The sequence below is a fragment of the Pempheris klunzingeri genome, chromosome 12 (genome assembly GCF_042242105.1).
Source record: "Pempheris klunzingeri isolate RE-2024b chromosome 12, fPemKlu1.hap1, whole genome shotgun sequence".
NCBI lineage: Eukaryota > Metazoa > Chordata > Actinopteri > Acropomatiformes > Pempheridae > Pempheris > Pempheris klunzingeri.
In genome coordinates, this window is record NC_092023.1 from 5,996,876 (window position 1) to 6,017,613 (window position 20,738).

Consider the following 20,738-nt stretch of genomic DNA (forward strand, 5'->3'; position numbering starts at 1 on the left):
TCCCTCATGGCTTCCTGCATACATTTTTCAACACCAGGGTGTATTTCTCTGTGATAAATTTGTCCTTTGTCTGAACCAGGTTCTCCCTGGCATTCCATTAAAAGAAATTTAACCGCCTTTTCTTCCTTCTTCCTTCCCCTCAGATCACCACTTAAGGAGGTTTCACTGAGGGACCGTGCGTGAGGAATACATGAAGGGCCGGGTGGGGGAGGGGGTGGCGACCACAGCGGCTGTACGACCAAGGTCAAAGTTCACACAGGTAAACAGAATTTTCTTTTTATCCACAGCTTGGTGATTGTGCATGCTCTTTGGTTCAGTCCTGGATTTTTTTTTTTTTTTCCGACAAGGAGCAGACTTGGCACGCAAAAGTGAAGTGAGGGCGTAATGTGGCTGGTTTTGATTGGACCCTCCTGGGCTGGTGGCCCGGGGAGGAACTGGGAACAGAGCAGTCTGCAGCTGCTGTTTATGAGGAGCTGTGCAGGATCTTGTTTGGCTCTCTCTGAAAAAACCCAGCCAGTCCCCACTGAGCCTGTGGCCAGTGTCAATACTTGGAGAATAGAACAAAACCATGATGATTCAAGAACCATTCGCTTCCAAAAAACACACTTTCTGTTCTGCAGAATAGGGAAAAAGATTCATGCAAGTGTAGTTTTCGGATTTAGTGTGTTTCTAGTAACCACAGTCCTGACTTAGAATTAGACTTTACCCGACTCTAACCTGACCCTATTTCTAATCTGAATTAACAATGGGCTGCTTTTGTCTGTTTGTCTGCTTTTTGTGGTTTTAGGTGGCTTATTATAGTCAGTTGATATTAAATTGAATATCAGCACTGCCCAAAATGTATACACAAGAGCAATAAAAATAGATAAATTGTGATATTTTTAAGAGCGTATTGTGATCTTTTTGTGGTTCAAATTCAAAGTTCTAGTGCGTGTGCACTCAACGTTTTCTCATTTTTAAAGTAGGTCTAGAGTGGTGCAAAACTCTGCCACCTTTTTACACTGTCTTTCTGCCTTTCCTCCTGTAGTCTTTGCTACTAGGGATTAAGGAGGATTGGTGGGTTTTGGATGGTAGGAGGGAGCAGATCCAGGAAGCAAATGGATAAATAAAGTGCTGGTTAATCTTCCTTAGTGCGGTGTGTGTGTGTGTGTGTGTGTGAACGCTGAGCAATGGCACCGCCCGACGAACATCTGCCTGGCACACAAACACACACACATGCACACGTATGTCCAGACAGACAGACACAGATACTGTACACACATGCAGGGATCAGCCGAAGCGATAAGCACACGGACGTCAGAGCACAGAGAGCGACAGGTTTAACACACACTCGCACAAACACACACGCCAGCGCCGACCATCGGCAGAGTGACAAGTAATGCACAGTGAAAGAAAGAGAGACGCTGCCAGCCGACAGAACAGAGCTGCAGAGTGTGACAGCTCATGACTGCAGACACATGAAAGTATAGGAAAAGAAGTTTTACTGCGTTTCTCTGCTGCTGTCATACTGTATTCATCTTGCCTGGTATCCATGGACTCGTATCTTTTTTTTTTCTCCCCCTCTCACATTAACACATACTCAGCGCACCAACAGTTGATCAAACAACTGTGCAATTGAGGCAGAATTTGGCCAGACAGCCAGCCGGGATGAGTAATGTAGAGCTCCTCTGGCTTAATTTGTTTAGAAAGCCTATCATCGCAGCAAACATGTTACAGACTGTTGCCGTTTACAGAGGAGTATTTTCCCCTGCAGCTTTAATTGGATGCATTTTTAATGTTAGCACCACATAGTGTGACCACTGTTGACACTGAACACTGTGGCTGTTGTGAGGTGATGGAGTTGAGATTGAGGAAGAGTGTGTGTGTGTGTGTGGGACTGTATAATGGTTGGGTGGATTCCTTCAGTGCTCTGTGTTCACACTAGAGGTGAAATTAAGAGTTACAGCTTACATACAGAGTCTACACATGTACTGCTGTAGCTATGTGCACCTCCTCAAAAATGTATCTACACTTTGGGGTTATTGGGACTGCTCGGATGCCTCTTGGCAACAATAAGAGCTGTGACTGGTTAGCTTGAACTGTGTGCGTTTGTCATGCAGTTTCCCAATGCTGTTAGACATTGAAAACATAAAATATATTTGGGAAAGAAAAACACAGACATAGGTGCCTCTAACCCACTCTGTTGTCACTCACTCATTTTAGATGTCACCTATTACTCAGTACAGATGTTGCCATTAGCCTGTATTTGTTTATTTGTAAGATTTTGTGTTCATAAACTAGCAATATGATTGACATCTCAACACAGCAGCAGAAAAACGGAGTTCAACAAGCTGAGAATCAGCAGAATAACTGGGCTGGGTGTCAGATCATTATGAAAACAATCTAAAAACTATAGCATGGAGGCATATCGTTTGCTCTTTAAGGAGCATCTTCATATTATTGGATGTCGTGGACGTAGTCTGAGTATGCCACTGCTAGGTCTGGCTCTTTTGGTGTGTTGTCTGCGCCTCTGCCGCACGCTGTTTCTAGATAAAGCAAAGGATGTCAGAGCCCCTAGGGATTAGCTCACACCAAGGGAATTAACTTCCCATTCCCAGTCGTCTTTTCTCATTCTTGTCTGTTTCTTTCCCTCCATTTTGTGTCCTGCTCCATCATCCCTCTCCTCTTCCTCCTTTATTTCAGTTTGTCTGGGATAAATGTTTTCATGTAATGGACACCACAGCTGTGCACGCTCCTGTGTGTCCTTCTGTACATGTAGGTATTATACCGTATATGTGTGACACAGAGTGTGAGAGACATGCACAAAGATAGGATAAGAGTCTAATCAAGACTCTCAGTCTAGAAGGAGTTTCTTGGGGTCCTGCAGCTTAGGACACTGATGATATTCAAAAGACAGAAATGTGTATTTTTATCCTTGCTGGTGATATTCATTGCGTCTATCGGCCCATTTTTCATGTACACAAGCTGGCCTGTTTTGGATTGTGCGCTGCGAGAGGCATCTCACAAACAAGCAGAGGTATAAAGTGGTGAGAGTGGGAGGATGAGAGAGAACATTGTCTTCTCTTTTCCAGCTTAGGGACAGAGCAGAACAGGTTGTGTGAGGATACTTGCTATCCTTAACAATGTCTAACACTGCCTCGGGGCCACCTCTACTTCTCTGATGCAGCTGAGAGTTATGTTGTGCAGAGGAGGTGGAATATTTGCAACACATTCCTCAGTGTCAGATGGCATTCCTAGTACACTATAATTACCAGAGAAACACTTTAACTTTGTCGTGTTTTGACATAATTAATGCAGTAACTTAGATTAATGTCTGATAATGTTTTCCTTTTAAAGATTTAGATGACTTTTTCCCATTTGCACAATTATGACTCATTAAACCTAATAAGCAATACACATGGATTTAGTGTGCAATTCAAATAGATCAGAATGAATCAAGAAGGTGTGATCCTGGCTTTGTTTTCTTGCATGCATACAACTTGGGTCTTACTTTTCTAGTTTCCTTTAATTCCTAAATAATTAAAATAAAAAAATAAAAAGGGACAAACAGGTAATAATAGCATTGTGCTGCTGTGATCTGGGAACAAGGCGACATTGCTAAAAATAAGTCAGATGGGGCTGAAAAGAGACAGGTTGGAAACAAACCCCAAACTCTGGCAGAGAAAACAAAGGTGAAGAGGTTCAATTATTACACAAACTACCCATGAACATTCACATTCAGTTTCCAGATGGCTCTCTGGTTTAATTGATTTATTGTGCAGTGAGGGACTATTACCAATATTGTGGGTGCACTCATTTTCAGTTTTAGCTCTGTATCAAGTAGTTTAGATAATTTGGTTGTTTACAATTACAAGTGTTTTTTTTTTTTGCCTCAGCTGACTTAGTTTTACTGATATCATCATGTTACATGTGATCTCAGCAATTGCTAAGGTGAGTACAAAATGATCGTGATCAATAGAAATGTTGGCCAATACTACATAAATAAATTGTAATTTTCCTTTAAATATTTCCAAATGCTGATGTAATCTGAAATGACATCACACCGGTAGGCCGCCATCTTTTTGTGCCGGTCCTTCCATGATGTTATCCATCATTGGGTCTCTCTGTCTGGCGTCGTCAATTACCCAGAGGAAAATAACATTAGAGGCCTGAATGGGACACGGAGCTGTGGCAGGCCTGACATGACTGTGTTATATGATTACACAACCTGTTGGCTGTCCGCCTGTCAAGTGTCTCCCGGCCCTGATGAATGGCTGTAATATGCCGTGCATCACAACACGCCACGCCACACACTCATTAATGGCCGCTCTTAATGCCCAGGACGTTCCCCCAGTGGCGCGGCGGGATTCACAGAGAGGATGAGAGAGAGAGAGAGAGAGAGAGGCGCTGTTAGTCGTAGCGCGAGAGTCAGAGTGAGAAATGGCGTTCATGAATACTCCAACCTTGTTTCCATGTTGCCATTCAAGGCAGTAAACAAAAGAAACATGGTGTCCTCATTTGAATAATTTTTACAAATGGCGTGGCAAGCCGCCAGCATCACAGTCGCACGTAACTCATAACGAATGAATGAAGGCTGACGGAAATAGGATGAAGGAGAAAAAGCTAAGGGAGATGTAAGAATTATTTCTAAAAGTGCGATACATATGTTTCTCAATTAGATACCGTCTTGTCCATCTGTGGCCTATTTGCATAGATTATCAGAAACGTGTTAAATTCGGCATGCACGCTAACGTGGGGAGAGCATTACAATAGAGATGCTTGAAGAAAGGATATTGAATCTGTCGGATGCCATCTGAAGCTTAGCTGATTGCTCTTTCTTCCAGTGAATTAGGAGACATGCTACCCGCGATCCTCCAAACTACTCGACTCCGAGCTATAACAAACAGATTTGATTCTCATAGAGACACTGCTCCGAGAGGTTTCACATTAAATGGGTGAAAATAGTTCTGAATGATCCATTGTGGAGGGAGTCTACATGCACCGGTGGCTGTGTGGCGACAAAGTAGTTTTTCACAAAGTTGTACCGTCATTGGAGAGGTTATCTAAAGCCTACGTGACCCCAAGCCACATTAGGTGGTGGTATTTATGGCTTTGTCAGACTTTTAGTGTGAAAGTATTAGTATGGGAAGCGTCAGCCACATTGTGGTACTCCCAATTGATACGCACATATTTTCTCTTTATTTGAAATGTCTGTGCTCAATATACTGTGCCTCGGCTTTGTCTTGTCATGTATTTGGTGTTGTCTCACATTAAAGTCAGTATTTTTATAGAAAGAGACACAGATGTTAAGAGATTTTCAATTTCACCTCGCTCAGATGTGCCGGCATTTTCAGGCTCAATGCCGTGGAGGAAAGTACTGAACAGTGCTGCACCTGCAGTGTGTGTATGAGCGAGAGAAAGAGACAGAGACAGTCTGTCTGTATATTCCTCTGTCTGTGTGCCTGCGTTAGTGTATGTGTTCTTTCTCACAGCTTGAGTTTCTCAGTTTGAAATGCAACACCTGCAGATGTGTCTTGTAAACTGCAGCCCCCAGCTTCTCCGCCATTCAGAGGGGACCATTGAAACAAAGCAATTAAAGCAGCGCTCTGCATGGGTTGAAGATCTTGTGCGTGGGTGTGCCTCCCTGTGTATTAGTGATTTCCCATTGTTTTAACCCTTAGAACTCAAAATTGAACAACAAATAGATCTATATGTCAGCAGGGCAGAGGACAGCTCTGCCGATCACAACATTAGCGGCTCTGTCATATTCATGTCTGTTTAACTGTGGAGGTCAGAGGTCACTAACAACCTGTTGACACGGAGCAGATTTATGCAACATGCACGCACACGCACATATGCAAACACACAGGCGGCCACAGCCCAGTTTTTGGCGCAGCATGTCATAGCAGTGGTTTCTTGTTGCTGCTGATCTTTAGATCCTTCCAGCTCCAGATACCAGGCCCTCAGTTATTCTCCGCTCCGCTCCGTGACCCTCCTAATTGAGAACGGCTGTGGCTGAGAGAGCTACACAGGCAGAGCGAGGGAGAACAGATTCTTGTGTGAAAGCGAAAGAAACTTAGAACAAAAGAATGAGCAAATGAAAGGAGCAAAGAGCCAGACCTGTACAGGCCAGTGCTCATCAAGTGGAGGATGGCTGTATGCTCCACAGTTGGCCTCATGAAAACCAAATTTCCTTCCTCCCCTCTGTCCACTGCCTCCTCCTCCTCTCTGGCCATGAGCCAAAACAGAGCCAAGCACAATGTAGCCTCTCAATGTAGTAAGATAGCTCTAAGAAAAATGAGGGAGACACAGTTTGGAGTGCAGAGAGAAGCACATAAAGGAAAATCAAACCAGAGGAGTGGTAAGCTCAGTGACAGCTGCACGCACGTCGTAGTGGGTGACGGTCTGTCCGTCTGTCAGAGCAGATATTTCTGTCCGTTTAGTGCTGCCTTACTGGCTGCCAGAGACACTCCTCATGTCATCGCTGGGTGCCTGCTGTCACTGGCTAAAAAGGAGAGAGGGAGTGGAGTGCGTGTTTGCACGGGTGTGTGTGTGCGAGCGAGAGTGACAGAAAGAAACTCGAGCAGCTGTCTTGAAAGCTCCTTCACTCAGTCAGTACATCTTGAATCTGCTTTCCCCTGATACCATCCTGGTAAAACAGTGTCTCAGTGAAATGTTTGGTCAAAAGTCCACCTTTTTGCTGTTAAAGGAACACAGTTTTGGGAAATCAGCGTGTCGCACAGCTTGTCAGTTAAGTTATGAGATCAGACACACTAAATAACCATATGTCCCCAGTACACCAGTTTTCCACGCTTATATGTAAAGAAAACTTCCTAATACGGACTTGTAGCCGGTACATCTGTCACATACATCTACACATCTACTGTCATTTCACTGTAGAGATAATGGACAAAACCCAGAGGTCAAGCATCTTATTTGGGGATTACTGAATTCTGACCCCCACCTTTAGTAGAAATAAGGAGCAACAGAATAAATCAATCAAAGGCAAATTATCATGTCCAGCCTGAGAATAACGGTTGAAACACAAGAAACGCAGGAGTTCTTTTGCTGTGGCCAGAGGCACATAGAAATGAGACGACCCTGAAAACAGATAAAATACACAGACTTAAGACTTGAATTCGATCACTGAGACGAATTTCTGATATTGTGCAGACTCATTTACAAGCCAATCAAGTTTTCTGTTAGATGTTACTGTTACATTAATGTTGAATTAGGATCATGCTGAGACAAGAGGAAGGCTGTTCCCCAGGAACCGAGTTTAACAATGAGAAAATGGTCAAAATCTCATATGGATGTTAAATTGAGCTCAGTTATGTGTAGGAGAAATGATCTGGGCAAAGCAGGAATCTTATTTTGACTTCTCCTTTCCTCTAGGAGGGACCCCCTGATTTACAACAGAGTTCAATGAGTCCAAGCTAACTTTCAAAGGCAGTTATTTAAAAGGTCTAATTGAGGGTGAACATAAAAAATCATTACCAGAGTTATCTGTTACAGCTGTCTTTCTCAACGCAGCGCTAGGTTTTAGTACATGTTTTTGTTTACCGTGATATGTGGGATCTGGCTAGTGCAAGAGTGAAAGCACCTGGCTGTGGCTTAGGTGGGATGGCGGATCTTAAACTAATTACGGGGTTGGTGGTTCTATCTTGAGCTGTTTTCTCATATGAACTGCAGGCACTATCGGAGAAAACGGAGAATCGGGTCTAGACATTGTCCGGAGTTTACCCTTCACAAGTGTGGTACGCAACAGGAGATCTTACGTGTCAGATGCATGCTCACCTACTGGAAATACTCATGCAAGAAGCAGGACATGGTGCAAAAAGTACAGTAAAGTAGCCAGTTTGGCAGACAAGTTATGTAATTTGAAATATCTGCAATAGCAACAAAAGAGTGGAGAGAAGAGCATGACGTTTGTTTTCTACTGGTCACATGATGGAGGCGACATTAACACGCCCACTCCTGCTCCATTCACGCACCGGCTCAACTGGATATTCCACAGACTCTGGCAGGGTAAAGTCTGTTAAATGTCTGGTCCAGCTGATTCGGACATTTGCGTTTTCAAATGCAGCTCCTTCGGGCAATGTCCACATGATTTCCGGGTTGCAGTGCATGTGGGAAATGGACTCTAGAGATCACCAGAGAGTTTTTCTCCCCAGATACCAATTTAGATATATTAACTCAGGGTATTTATCAATACTGATATGATACTAGTAACCTACAATGTTAAGCTATCTAGTTCTGCTTTTGGATTTCCAGAATGCACCTTTAATATTTACACAGGCTGCTACTGTGATCTCAGTAAACTGTAGCAGCTGTATTAAAAAGACATGGCAGTAGGCAGCTGAGTTTTGTCAGTTTTGTGTAGGAGGTACAATTTACATGAAATATTAAATAAAAATAGCATATTGCTTGAAATGTCCGGGGTCAACTGAATTCGAGTGTGGGTGGCACAGGGAGACGGTGCAGAGCTGAAAATCACTATGTACAGTGGTTGCCTGCCCAAAATAGTTCAATTAATTAACCTGGCAGGCGTGTTGGGTGTATTTTAGATTTCTTTAATGTTTTACAGTTTGTGAATTTGCAGGGCAAAGTAACAAACACCACTGACAACCGTTTACTGAAGGTTTGACCTCTTATTTTGGATAATAATGCCACAGATATGATAGAATGGCTGCAATCATTTAACATACTGAATAGAATGGATTAGCATAAAGCACATGGTTGGTTTCAGTGTCTGCAGTTTCATTACACGAACAATGGACCAATCTCTTCAAAACATTATGTTTTCCTATAAATCAGGGGTTTCTGTTTCTTACTCATTTGCTGTGTTTTTGCCTTTTGTGCTGGCCATTGACTGCTTGATTGCAATCATCTGTTGTCGGATTGCCGTCGTCAGATTGCAAACACGTGTTTTTTTTGCCAAAATGAGATAGCCATCGAGTGAGGTAATGGAATATCACAAACATTTAAGAGCATTAGTAAGGTACGAGGCTGCACAGTGGCTCAGTGGTTATCATGAAGGTCGGGAGTTCACACCCACGTGGCGGCTGGGGGTCGTTCAGTGTGAAGTCTGCACATTTTCCTGGTCGCAGCCTGCGTTTCCTCTGGGTGGTTTTTGTGCAGCTTAGGTGAACCGGGGACTCTAGATTGCACTGAATGGGATAAGCGGGTATAGAAACTGGGTAGACACTGCAGTTTAGCCATCAGTTATGATTTTTAGCTCCTCAGACTACTCTTGGCCTCTCTGTGACTGTTGGGATCTTGGGATCTCTTAACAAGACAACAATACTTGTATGATTTAATGAATCTAGGAAGCTGGGTCAATAAATTCTCCAAATGTAATTTCCAGGCTGGAAAACCCCTGATTTTAGCAGTGGTATGAGCTTTCACAGTGACACTGCCTATAATTTTGTGGCAGCCGTGACAACATTAGTCCAACTTTAGATTCTGTACTGTCAGTGCAAGCTTCCTCTGACTCCTCTGGTTCCCTGTCAGCCCTGTAACCACACACCGGTGTTTATGTTCTTTAGGTTAACACGGTTATCTCTGTACGTAACCTGAGCCCTCAACCTACATGGGCACTTGGCATACATGTGTGTGGTTGCGTGTGTGTGTGTGTGTGTGATCTTGCAGCTGCAGGACCTGTCTCTTTCCCCAGCGTCTATCTCCAGAAAGAGCTGCATGGACTTGCCAGTATTTTCATTCCCTCTGGAGGCATTTCCGCACACTAACAAAGCCCGGCCTGCGTGATGAAACGGAGAGGAAGCAGCTTTTGTGAAGGGAACAGCCGATTTTGGTGTGTGTGTGTGTGTGTGTGTGTGTGTGTGTGTGTGTGTGTGTGTGTGTGTGTGTGTGTGTGTGTGTGTGTGTGTGTGTGTGTGTGTGTGTGTGTGTGTGTGTGTGTGTGTGTGTGTGTGTGTGTGTGTGTGTGTGTGTGTGTGTGTGTGTGTGTGTGTGTGTGTGCGTGCACTGCTGACCCTGGCTAGCAGTTTGTTACATGCAGATTTACTTTTGAGCTAGTAATTCAAGCTGCTCCAGGCTCTTGTTTGCTTACGAACCTACTTTAGCATGAGAACAAACCTACTCTGAATTCCATTCAGAAGACAAAGTTGCCTCCCATTTGCCTCTAATTAACCGGTAAAATACCTAGCTTGTCTGTTTGGTCAGTGTTTTTTTTACGTGGCTTGTTGACCACTGGCCTTTCACTTCCTCTGTAGTCACTGCCAAAAGGAAATGTGTGCTGTAGCCCAGGTCACAATTCTCCAGAGTGTCTGGCTCTGGGAAAGGACTGGATTCAAACTGATGATAATACAAAATTGTAGCCTTTTTTTTTTTTATAGTTCAATAGAACTAACATAAAGTGCTCTTGCCCTTGTGTCCGCAATAAGTAAATATCACTGATTTAAATCAAAGACATGTTAGGCTCTGCTATTTTTTGCGCTTCAGTGTCATTTTTCTCTTTGCTGCTGGATACCCTTCTTCAAGTTGGTGGTTTCCAGAAATAACTCTTCAGTTTTGGCAAGAGCTGAGGTGGAAGCTCACACAGAACATCATTTTTGCTGTCTCACTTGAGGTCATGACACAGCTACCGAAAATCACATGTTTTTTTAAATTTTTTAATGGGAGCAAACGCAAAGGAGGGTCTTGCGACCGCGGTGTCGCCAAAGCCGTGATTTTACTCTGGGTTTGTCTACAGAGTCGGCGTCCTGTGGGTTGACAGCCAGGGCCCTGTGACACACGCTCATGCCCATAAACAGGGATTTGGCCCTCTGGAGAAAATAACCTTGATAATTACTGGGTGCACATGGACCTGCCCACAGCGGGAGAGGGAGGAGGAGAGGATGGGGGTTGACTGAGAAGGAGAAAGAGAGGGAGAGAGCCACATCCGCTGGTGCATTCCTCCATGCTGTGTCATACTGGTGCCGAGTTTCCCCTCAGTTTGCACGGAGATTTCCACAAGGCAGTGGGTGCAAAAGGCTACTGATGCAACGCTCAGGCCTGGCATTTAAAGTAGAAAAAGTCAACCCATTCGTAGACTCCCCACGGTAACGAAAAGACAGCAGAACTGTTTAAAGAGTAAACTTAAGAGACCTGCTAGACAATGGTGGAAAAATTGGAAACATATGGCGGTTTGATACATGGAAGAGAAATCAGCCACACAGACAGAGCCTGGTGACCTAACTGTTGATGCGCTCATAGAATTCGACTGGCCTCTCCCACTCTTTCTGCCCTCATCACGTGGTCTCTCTGGTCTGGCTGAATTGGCATCATTACAGCAGCCAGAGCTGAATGTCTGTGGTTGGCTCGCCGCCCGTCTGCTTGCCTGTCATTCAGCTGGTTAAAGAGGCCTTGTTGAACCGTTACACTGTGCCCGGCTACTACAGGGCCATTCATGCCTGTAACGGTTTGGAACAGCCAAGTCCTGTCATCAGCGCTAGCTTGCACATACCAATTTACTACTGGAAATGACAAGGGCATTTTGCTTGGTAAGCACAGTTGCACCCGAGCAACCTCGTAACCCGTTTCTTGAAAGTTTGGATTACTTTTCAGAGAACGAGAGGCTCGATTCTAGAAGAGCAAGCGCCGTTGGACACAGCGCTCACGTCTCAAATGTGGCGTCTGTCTCCGTTGCATGTATGCCCCTTACATGGAGTATGAAGTGAAATAGACTTGTCCGTTCCCCAAGGAATCACACAACAACAGCACAGAACAACAAAACTGATCCTTTGTGCTGCCTCCAATGCTGGAAGACTTGAAAATACACTTTGTCATTCGTAGAGAGTGTTTTTTTTTTTTTTTTTTCCCCTCTTGCTTGTCAGTTGCTCTGTGTGCCTTTGGCTAATGGCAGCTCATCCTGTCACAGATGACCTGCGCCTTACTGAAACGTCCTCCGTCCTCTTCTCAGTCCCAGTGTGACACCCAGAGTGAGGACACGCATGAGAGCCATGACTTCATCCTGCACTCTCCCTCCTCTCCGCCTCCCTCCCCCTCTCCTCCTCTCCTCCTCCACCTCTCATCTCGTCCTCCCTTCCCTCCCTTGTACTTTTTGTCTTCATCCCCTACCCCCCCCCCCCCTCTGTGTCTGCAGTCCTAACATCTTCCTGCTATGATTAGCAATAGTGTTTTTCCCCAGCCAGTGTAATGTCTAGAGCCTCCTGTGTCCTTGGAAAGCAGCCTAATAAGCTCAGACACACACTGCTGTCTTTGCGCTCCACAGGCCTATTCTCCAGTGTCATCCAGCACACATTGAGGTAAACAAAGACTGCCACACGTATACACACACACACACACACACACACACACACACACACTACCCTAGTGTGCTAATAGACCAGCATACCAGCCCACTGAGGACAGCGTTGACGCTAGCTCGCTAACGTTGACCTTCCGTGTGCCAATCACAACAAATCTGCTCCCTGATTTGAATATGGGTAGGAGAACAGCGTAAATTGAAAGCAGAAGTCCCCCTGGTGTGAGACAAGATGAGCCTGAATAAATTATTCAGATGGCAGCCTCTTTCCTGCATGATTCTCGCCTTCTGCTACGTTTAATGGCATCTGCGATGACGCCCGTTGGAGATTAATCCAGATGTAAGACTTTCGTGTGTGTGTTTGTGCATGTGCTTACGTTTGTATGTGTGTTTCTGTGTGTGTGTGTGTGTGTGTGTGTGGCCTGCTCACCCCTCTTCTCATGCATCCCGTTGTGTCGTATGATGGGGAAACAAAGCCTCAACAGGGGAATTTATTTCTTCTCCAGAGAGGGCTGTAAATAAACAAGTTGTGAATCAATGTCTCCATTTGTTTTTTCTCTGATAATTCTGCCTGTGTCGTGAGGCAGTGTGACAGTGTTTTGCAAGCCTGCGTAGCTCTGAGCAGCCATATTTCCTCCCGGGGAGAGTGAGAAAACACGCCACACCGGCCTCATGTTTCATTATCAGGGATCAGTAAATAACTGTTCTTTTTTATATCACTCACTGCAGCTCATTTAGTGCCATGATGGAGCATTTGTATGGGTGGGAAATTACACCAGCATTAGACATTGTGCTGTAGAACTGCTAAAGACTAACTAAAGACACATAGGCATTGAAATTACCAGGTTCAGATGAATAGGGAAACCCACAGCAGGTCTTGAGGTGAGTGCATTTGTAGTCTATGTCAGCATCATTGATTCGTTGCAAAAGGATGACCTTCCCCAGCACAAGTGCTTAAAAATGGTTGAATGTGAAGTATACTGTGTATGGGGAAAACACCGCTGGTAATACTTTTCTCAAGCTTGTTTGCATTATAACAAAAGTGTATAAAAACGTTTTTCAAAGCCATTTTGATGTATTCTTAAAGCTCTTAAAAGCACAGTTTTCTCAATTGCCTTCAGTCGCCTCTAGCCATGCAGATATTTTTCTTTGGTTTTTGTTTGGCTAGGTTTCGACATATCTGTCTCTCAGGTTTCTGCCCCTACCCCAAATCAATGTGTGGGTGACTTATAAATATTCTTTCAAGAAACTGCGTTTCTGTTACTATGAGTAATGCATTGGAGATGATTGATTTTGTTGTGAAAACCACAATTTCTTTCACCTACATCATAAAACCGAGTGCTCCCTCTGTGGCTAGCCACAACGAGAGGTAAATTGAAACTTTTTTTTTTATGGTGGAAATGACCCTTTAAATGGGAGTAAAAAACAATTATTTTCTCCTACTTACATATTTTGTCTAATTGCAGTTACTGTGTTCCTCAGTAACAATAATGAGCAGAGCACAGGTCCCTGAAAATATGAGGGGAGTCACTCGTATTAGCTACGGTTCGATGACTAATGGGAGCAATGAATAATGGTTTAACAGAGTGATCCCGGTTCTTTAAGAGAAAAAGTAGCCTAGCAGTGTGTAAACCTTGATTAGGAGCTGCCCGTCAGCTAATGCTGCTGTTGATAATGCCAACATTACTGCATATGCAAGCCTCTAATGAGCACTGGTTTACTATGGTTTCTTTGTGCTCAAGTACCCTTTTTTGTATCCCATATCCAAGTGTGAAATTACAATATCAGATCATATTTAGTTAATTAAACTCATATGACTAATTTAATTTGACTCAAATATGGGGGAAAATGAATAAAACATGGAGGCGTATTTAGCTTGCTAGCGCTGGTGTTAACAGTAATTAAATATGGGGCAATCTGTAGCCTGTGATGATAGCTCAAGTCTTCTTTCCACCTACTGTACGAGTGCACGTGGAGAAAATGTAAGCCAGACGGTTTTAGGAAGCAGCGTAGCAGAATATTAATGAAATAATGTGGGAGTTTCAAACACAGAAATAAGTGAGTTAAAGATGCGGTGCTGTAAAGTAAGATGTGCATTAATAGTCAGCGAGTGGTCGTCCCATTAGGAGATCTGCACATCGTAGTTAGAGAAGAGCCAGAAGCAGAGGAGAAATATTCCTCCATGATTAGAGCCTGGAGAGTTCAAAGACAGCTGCTTCGGCAACTAGATGGGCGCAAAATATTCACAGGGAAGACAAGAAATCAACTTGTATTTGTCATTTAAGTGTTTTATCTTTCATATTTGGCGGGGATTAGAGATGCACATTTTCTCCAGCTCTGTCAGTCCTTGTTATGAGCTTCCAATCTGTCAGATGCACAACAGGGTGCTTTATTTCATCTCGATAAATGATGCCACCTAAGTCTTGTTTTCCTATCACTAAAAAGCAGATTGTGGTTTGTCACACTCCCTGATGTGCGTTGCATTCTGTTTTGTTTCATTTTAGACTTGCTCTGTGATTGATGAGGATTAGGAAACCGATTTTGCCTAATAGGAAACACAGGAACGTGCTCATCCACTCTGGTAAGGATCCCGATTTATCACCTATGTCTTCATCCGAAACTGTTAAGCATCAACTCATACGCTGATACAGATATGCTTCAGCGTGGTTTTGCAAACAAGATAAGACGGCTGCTATTTGTATTTTGTCTTTTGTTGTGTCACACCAGCCACTAAACACACAGGCGTTTTGTCCTAGAACAGAATGCACTGGTGATCATGTTATGCAGTAACTGAGGCAGAAGACAGTGTGTTTTAGAGAATGAATTGAAAACAGAATATGTTTTGATTCTGAGGAGCAAAAGAATGTACAGAATTTTCAGTTTCAGGGCAGAAATACTTAAATTTGAATCATCTGTGGAGGAAAATCCTGTGATGCGGAATTAATAGTAGTCTTTGTCTTACTGTCAAAACACCTTTAGAGAACATTATAGGACCACGTACAGATGAGAACATGGTGAATTAACTGCCATTGTTTTGAATGAAAGCATATGCTTACATGATGATTTGCATAACAGGGCTTGGATTTTTATGGGTGATGGCATTTCCTCCTTGTTTGGTAGACATCTGGTACTTGTCAGGTAACAGAGCTGTAAATCACAAGAGCCCAAACAAGTTGTGATGCCTGCTTCACTGTATCACTATTCTTCCTCTGATGTGGTCGATATAGAAAAACGCCTGTTTGAGTGATGTTTACAAGACCACATTCTCGCATGTATACCACAGTAGTGATACTTTTCTGGCGGCTGCTTCAAGCTGTCCCTTGAGTGTGAAACCTGAACAGTAGTATGAGCAGTGTTGAACCAATGGTGAGTTAACATGTATGGCTATTGATCTGCCTGTATCAGTGCCAATATCAATCTCCAAGTGGAGAAAAACTGCTAATCCCCATATTCCAGTCCTCCAGTCATTTGCTGCCATAACCTGCAGGAAAAGGCCTCATTAGATGCAAAAACATGCATGAATACTGTGTTCAATTAGCCTTTGAACAGCATGAATATTATGTATTCAGTTATCCCTTAGACTGCATGAAAAGTGTTCATTTAAACCTTGCCTGAGAAGAAACACTCCATCAATCGTCATCACAGTGTCAAAAACCTTTGACTGGTGTGATGGATGATATAATTGGGGTGAGCGAGGATGTGAGGAGCGACATTAGACTAAAGGACATCGCATTACGGCCCCAACACAGTTGAGTAAAAGAAGACCTTGTCCTTCTGCTTTTGTTTGGGAGGCTTTGCAAAATGTCGACAGTGTAGTTTGTGTACATGCGAAACGGCATCAAAGCGCTGGAAGGTGAATAATTTTTGGTGGCATCTGCACATTCTGCAATATGCTAATGAGCAAAGCTGCAAAAGCCAGATTGCCAAGAGAGAGAAGAGGAGATGGAGAGAGAAAAAAGAGGGAGGGAGCAGAGTGGAAAAGAGAGAAACAGACGGAGGCTGGTGTAAATTATGGATGCAACCTGCGATTTCCAAGAGGAAAAGAAAGGCAGAGAGAAACCTCAAGTCATGCATATCAGATTACGCATTTACCACATTTTCTTATCATGGTCCGTGAGCAAACTCGTATACAATCTGGCCCCTGTGAGTGAGTGAGTGAGTGTGTGTGTGTGTGTGTGTGTGTGTGTGTGTGTGTAAGAAAGAGCATTTACACATTCATCCATCGAGCTGTGTTGTGCCGTCAAGCGTTCTCTGAACTTGATATGACGTGTGTCTAAAGCTTTGTTGACTTTCATTGCACTATTGTGTTGCCCTGCTTTGTGTTGTGTTTCTCAGTGTGCGTCTAAAGTCACATGGCCCCTGATAGTTCGCACATATCATTTCCACACCGAGGCACAGTGGCAAGTCTGTTTCTATAGGAGCTGTTTCAATTACTTTACATTATCGAATCACTGCGGAGAAATGTGTACGAATTTGTTCAATTGTACGTCTGTACTGCACATCTAATGATACATGGAATGCTGAGCTACCTGTTTTCTTTTGTGAAAAATACTCAACTCTCATTAGTATTTTGCTTGCTTGAGCAATTTTAAGTTAAGTAAAAGTGAGTGTTCGTGTCCCACTCCCACATCCCACCCTTGTGTGCCAGTCCCCTAACAGCCTGTGTGAATAATGGATCCATTCTTGAGTCGTGTCTGTGAGTGGGGCCTGTGCAGTGGTTTGGTTTCCCCACCAGAGGTGGAGGTGGAGGTGGAGGAGACGGGAGGGGCTGGTGGTCTGGAAATAGCTCTGCCTGAGCTGAGAGCACCTTAGGTGGGCCTCTGTGCCAGCCTCACCTTGCTTTAACATGCTTGCACAACAAAAGTACCACTCAGCAAGAGAACCTGGCACATATTAAGCACCTATTTTCCAGTTAGGTTGAAAGGAAATATGGTTTAACCTGTCTCCATTTAGCTGTGCTGCTTGAGTGATCCCCTTAAAGATGGCAGGAGAGTTAGAAAGAAAAAAACGCTGCGTTTTCTAAGAATTGGACGGGAGCCACGTTGTACTTGAAGCGAAAAGTGTCTGATCCGGGAACAGAAACTATGAACCTGCCATGGAATTTGCCTGCATGTAAATGTGTGTTAATGTGCAAAGTAGGTCATTTATTTGGAGCAGGGACAGCCATAGTGTGCCTCTCTGGAGCTATGTCAGAGTGGGGAATCATTTCATAAGCAGACACATTGCTGGATTTGGTGAACCGTGCAAGGGATCTACATATACAGATATTTTGTTTATACGTCAGGCTGAAACCCTAATATACCAGAGGGAAAAGGGGGGGGGGTGTTGAAGGTGAAAATGGCTGTGGTCAAATCCAGAGACAGCATCAGTAACCATAACCAGAGATAGCAGCCTAAAAATCAGACTAAATCAGATTACCAAACAAACAGCTAAGAGGATTAATTCTGATCTCTCTCTCTCCCTCTTTTTTTTTTTTTCCATCAGACGGACATTAAATCTGCAATCTATAAAATCCCTTCAAATGATTTTCTATTTTACTTTGCAGCCCTCATTTTCCGGTCACATGTTTGGAGTGAAGCTCTTTCTGCTCTCAGTGAACTCTGCCCTTTTGTTCTGCCTTGAGGCCACTAGAAATTGCTTTGCTAAACAGGGTATCATATCGGTCTTTATAAATATCTTCAGGAGGTACAGCACGAATCTGCCCTCTGATCAGATGCTGTGCTGCTGTTAAGCCCCCATAATGTTATAATAACGTGTTCCACCCGGCACACTTGCTGTTTGGAATGAAGCTTCGCTGAGAGACGCCTGTGGCTCTGTGGCTGACACTTCAACAAGCAGAGCAGCATTCACTGGCACAGACCTAATTAATAGAAAACATAATATATGGATGAGAATAATTAATGTTAATATTACTGCAGTTCTTCAGATCAATCTCAGGAATGATTGTTGGTTTACAGTGAATCAGTTGCAGCACAGTATGTTCTCTTGGAAAAAAAAAAAGACTGTAGATTAATTTGGTTAATATTTCATAAAGCTTACAAAGGCAGAGGGCATTTGAGGCTTTTCAGATTATTTGTTCTCAGCCAATATTACACACCACGGTTGAGCTGCTGTGCCACTGCGCTGCAAAGTCTACAGCACTCGAGCACAATGCCAAGACAAGGCACTTGCCGTTGAAAGTGTTTGTCTGTGATAGCGTTGTTTGTGAAATGGGAGCCGTTCAGATGTACTGTTCCTTTTTCTTTGCCGTGATCCGATTCAAAGGGGCCAGTCCACGCACAGCATCGTATCGCTCTCCTGAGTGCTGATAACTGCTCCCAGATTTGTATTAATATCCTCACTGGTACTCTTTGATATCAGCTGATTCATTTTGAATTTCCGCTCGGCTACTCACGCACACCTCGGCTAAACACAGAAGTACAATACAGCATTGCTCTTGACAGCTTGACAAACTGACAATCCCATTCTCAATCACTCTTTCTCCCTGCCTCTCTCCCTCTTGCTGCCTCTGATAGAGCCGTATATTGTAACCAACAAGGCTGTAATCAGCGCAAACCTAATCAAATCATTGCTCCAACAAGCAGCCCTGGCTGCCGGGCTTCCACGAAACACATCTCAGATCAAGAGGCAGGCTGCTTGTACAGCAGTATGTACTGTAACCAGCCGCTGCTTGAAATGTCAGGAGAAGTAGGATTATTTCCGAAAATGTCACTGACAGCATAATGGCTCAGTGGAAGAGCGTCTCATGCTCATGTTTGTATCTCATGTCAGCAGGTGTGATATGTGACTCCGTGTGTGTTTCTGAGTGTGCAGTAATAATAGCTACTGTACACAAATGTGAAAGTAAGCAGAATGCTGTTTTTGTTGACTGAAACTGGTGTGTGATTGGCAGGGTGTGCAAGCCATTTAAGTGTGTGTTTTAGATCTGCACAAACAAATGCACATCTCCAAGCCTCCTCATTATCGGCAGCAGGAAAGCTGCCTGGGCTCTAGGACAACTTGTGTCTGTGTATCCGTGCATGCGCTTGCTTTTGTGTGTGTGTGTTTGTGGCATGAGCTTTGTTCAGTCGAGGCTCATTCCAAGATTTGGTTAACCGAGTTGGCTCGCCCCATCACATTGCCACAGAGTGCGCAGTTGCTCCGGCCTCTGTTTCATTTAGTGGCACCCACGCTCTTGTCCTCTTGCCACGGAAACGCACAGGCACTCGTGCTTTTCCTACACTGTAACAGACGTGTGCACATGTGCACGCTCGCAGCTGAATGAGAGAGTGACAAAGATAGAGAGACGGAGAGAGGAAGAGAGTGAGAAAGATGAAAAAAATGAGAAAGTACCAATTAAGCTCCTCAGACAGTTCTGCCAACAGACATCAGGGGGTTGGAGGCGGAGTGTGTGTGTGTGTGTGTGTTGGAGAACAGGGTAGGGGGGCGTTTGACTAGAGCTGTGGTCTCTAACTTTGTGTTACACTAAATCCGTTTCGTACTTGAGGTGTCAGTAACCTTCTGTAGAGGCTGGCACTTATCGAGAGCTCGTAGGTTTTGATATTTCTTTTTTTTTTTGGCAATTTACTGCACATACACTGGTGTAAAATCATACTTGTTGCTGTTTGTTCCTTCCATTCACTTTTACCATTTAGTGTGTCTAAAACGGTTTACACATTCACAAACGCATACAGTGTAGAGATACATTCTGAATGTTAGCTATGGGGGTACATGCATATCATTCGTTTATCTATGAATTTGTAAGAAAATGGCTGCAAAGTTGTTATTTTCATCTAATTAATCTACAGATCAGCTCATCTTGAAAATGTCACCAGACATCACAAGTCCCTAGAGTTCAAAGTGACATCCATTAAGTTAATTGTTCTGTCCAACAAGCAGTCCAACACCCAAGGATATTTATTTTCAAGACTATGAAACAGAAAAAGCAGAAAATCATCACATTTTAGGAGGCGTAACTAGAGAATGTTTAGAGTTTTGCTTGATGAATGATTTAGATGTGAGAGAAGGAAGTTGCACGCTCATAGCTACGATTCCTCAACACCTTCAATACCCCGAGGAGGACTTTTATGTCGAAATCTCTCAGTGATAAAATAGAATTTCTTGCTTCGTAGCTGCTGTGGATTGTGCCACTTCCTCCTCCCAAAGCTGTATTTTCATCGAGGACATCACCCCTCTAACAACTGGTGTGCATTCCCTCCACTCTCTCACTGATACATGATTTAATCATGAATTAATTATCAAAAGTAATTGTCAGTTTTTCTAAGCTATGAACTGTTTGAGCACAAAAAATGTCTTTGTTTTACTTTGAGAATTTCATGTCAGCAACCGGTAGCTAATCCTTAATCCAAACAAATCTTAGAGACAGAAAAACTCTTGCTGCACTGCCACATGAAGCCTCCTCCTCTCTTCTGTGTTCATGCTGTGAAACAAAAGGCTAGTTTGGCCAAATCAGGACTGACATCATTGGCAACAGCTGCAGGCGGCATGTACT

At 43.6% G+C, this 20,738-nt stretch overlaps 1 protein-coding gene across 2 annotated transcripts in view; it reads left to right on the forward strand.

Annotated features, from left to right (window-relative positions):
• The first annotated feature begins 204 nt into the window (after window positions 1-204).
• Window positions 205-20,738, forward strand: part of zmiz1a (zinc finger, MIZ-type containing 1a) — a 72,829-nt gene continuing 52,295 nt past the window's right edge. For both annotated transcript variants that reach the window (XM_070840793.1, XM_070840794.1), the window contains exon 1: window positions 205-259. The gene's annotated coding sequence lies outside the window, so the exon portion shown is untranslated. The remainder of the gene's footprint in view (window positions 260-20,738) is intronic.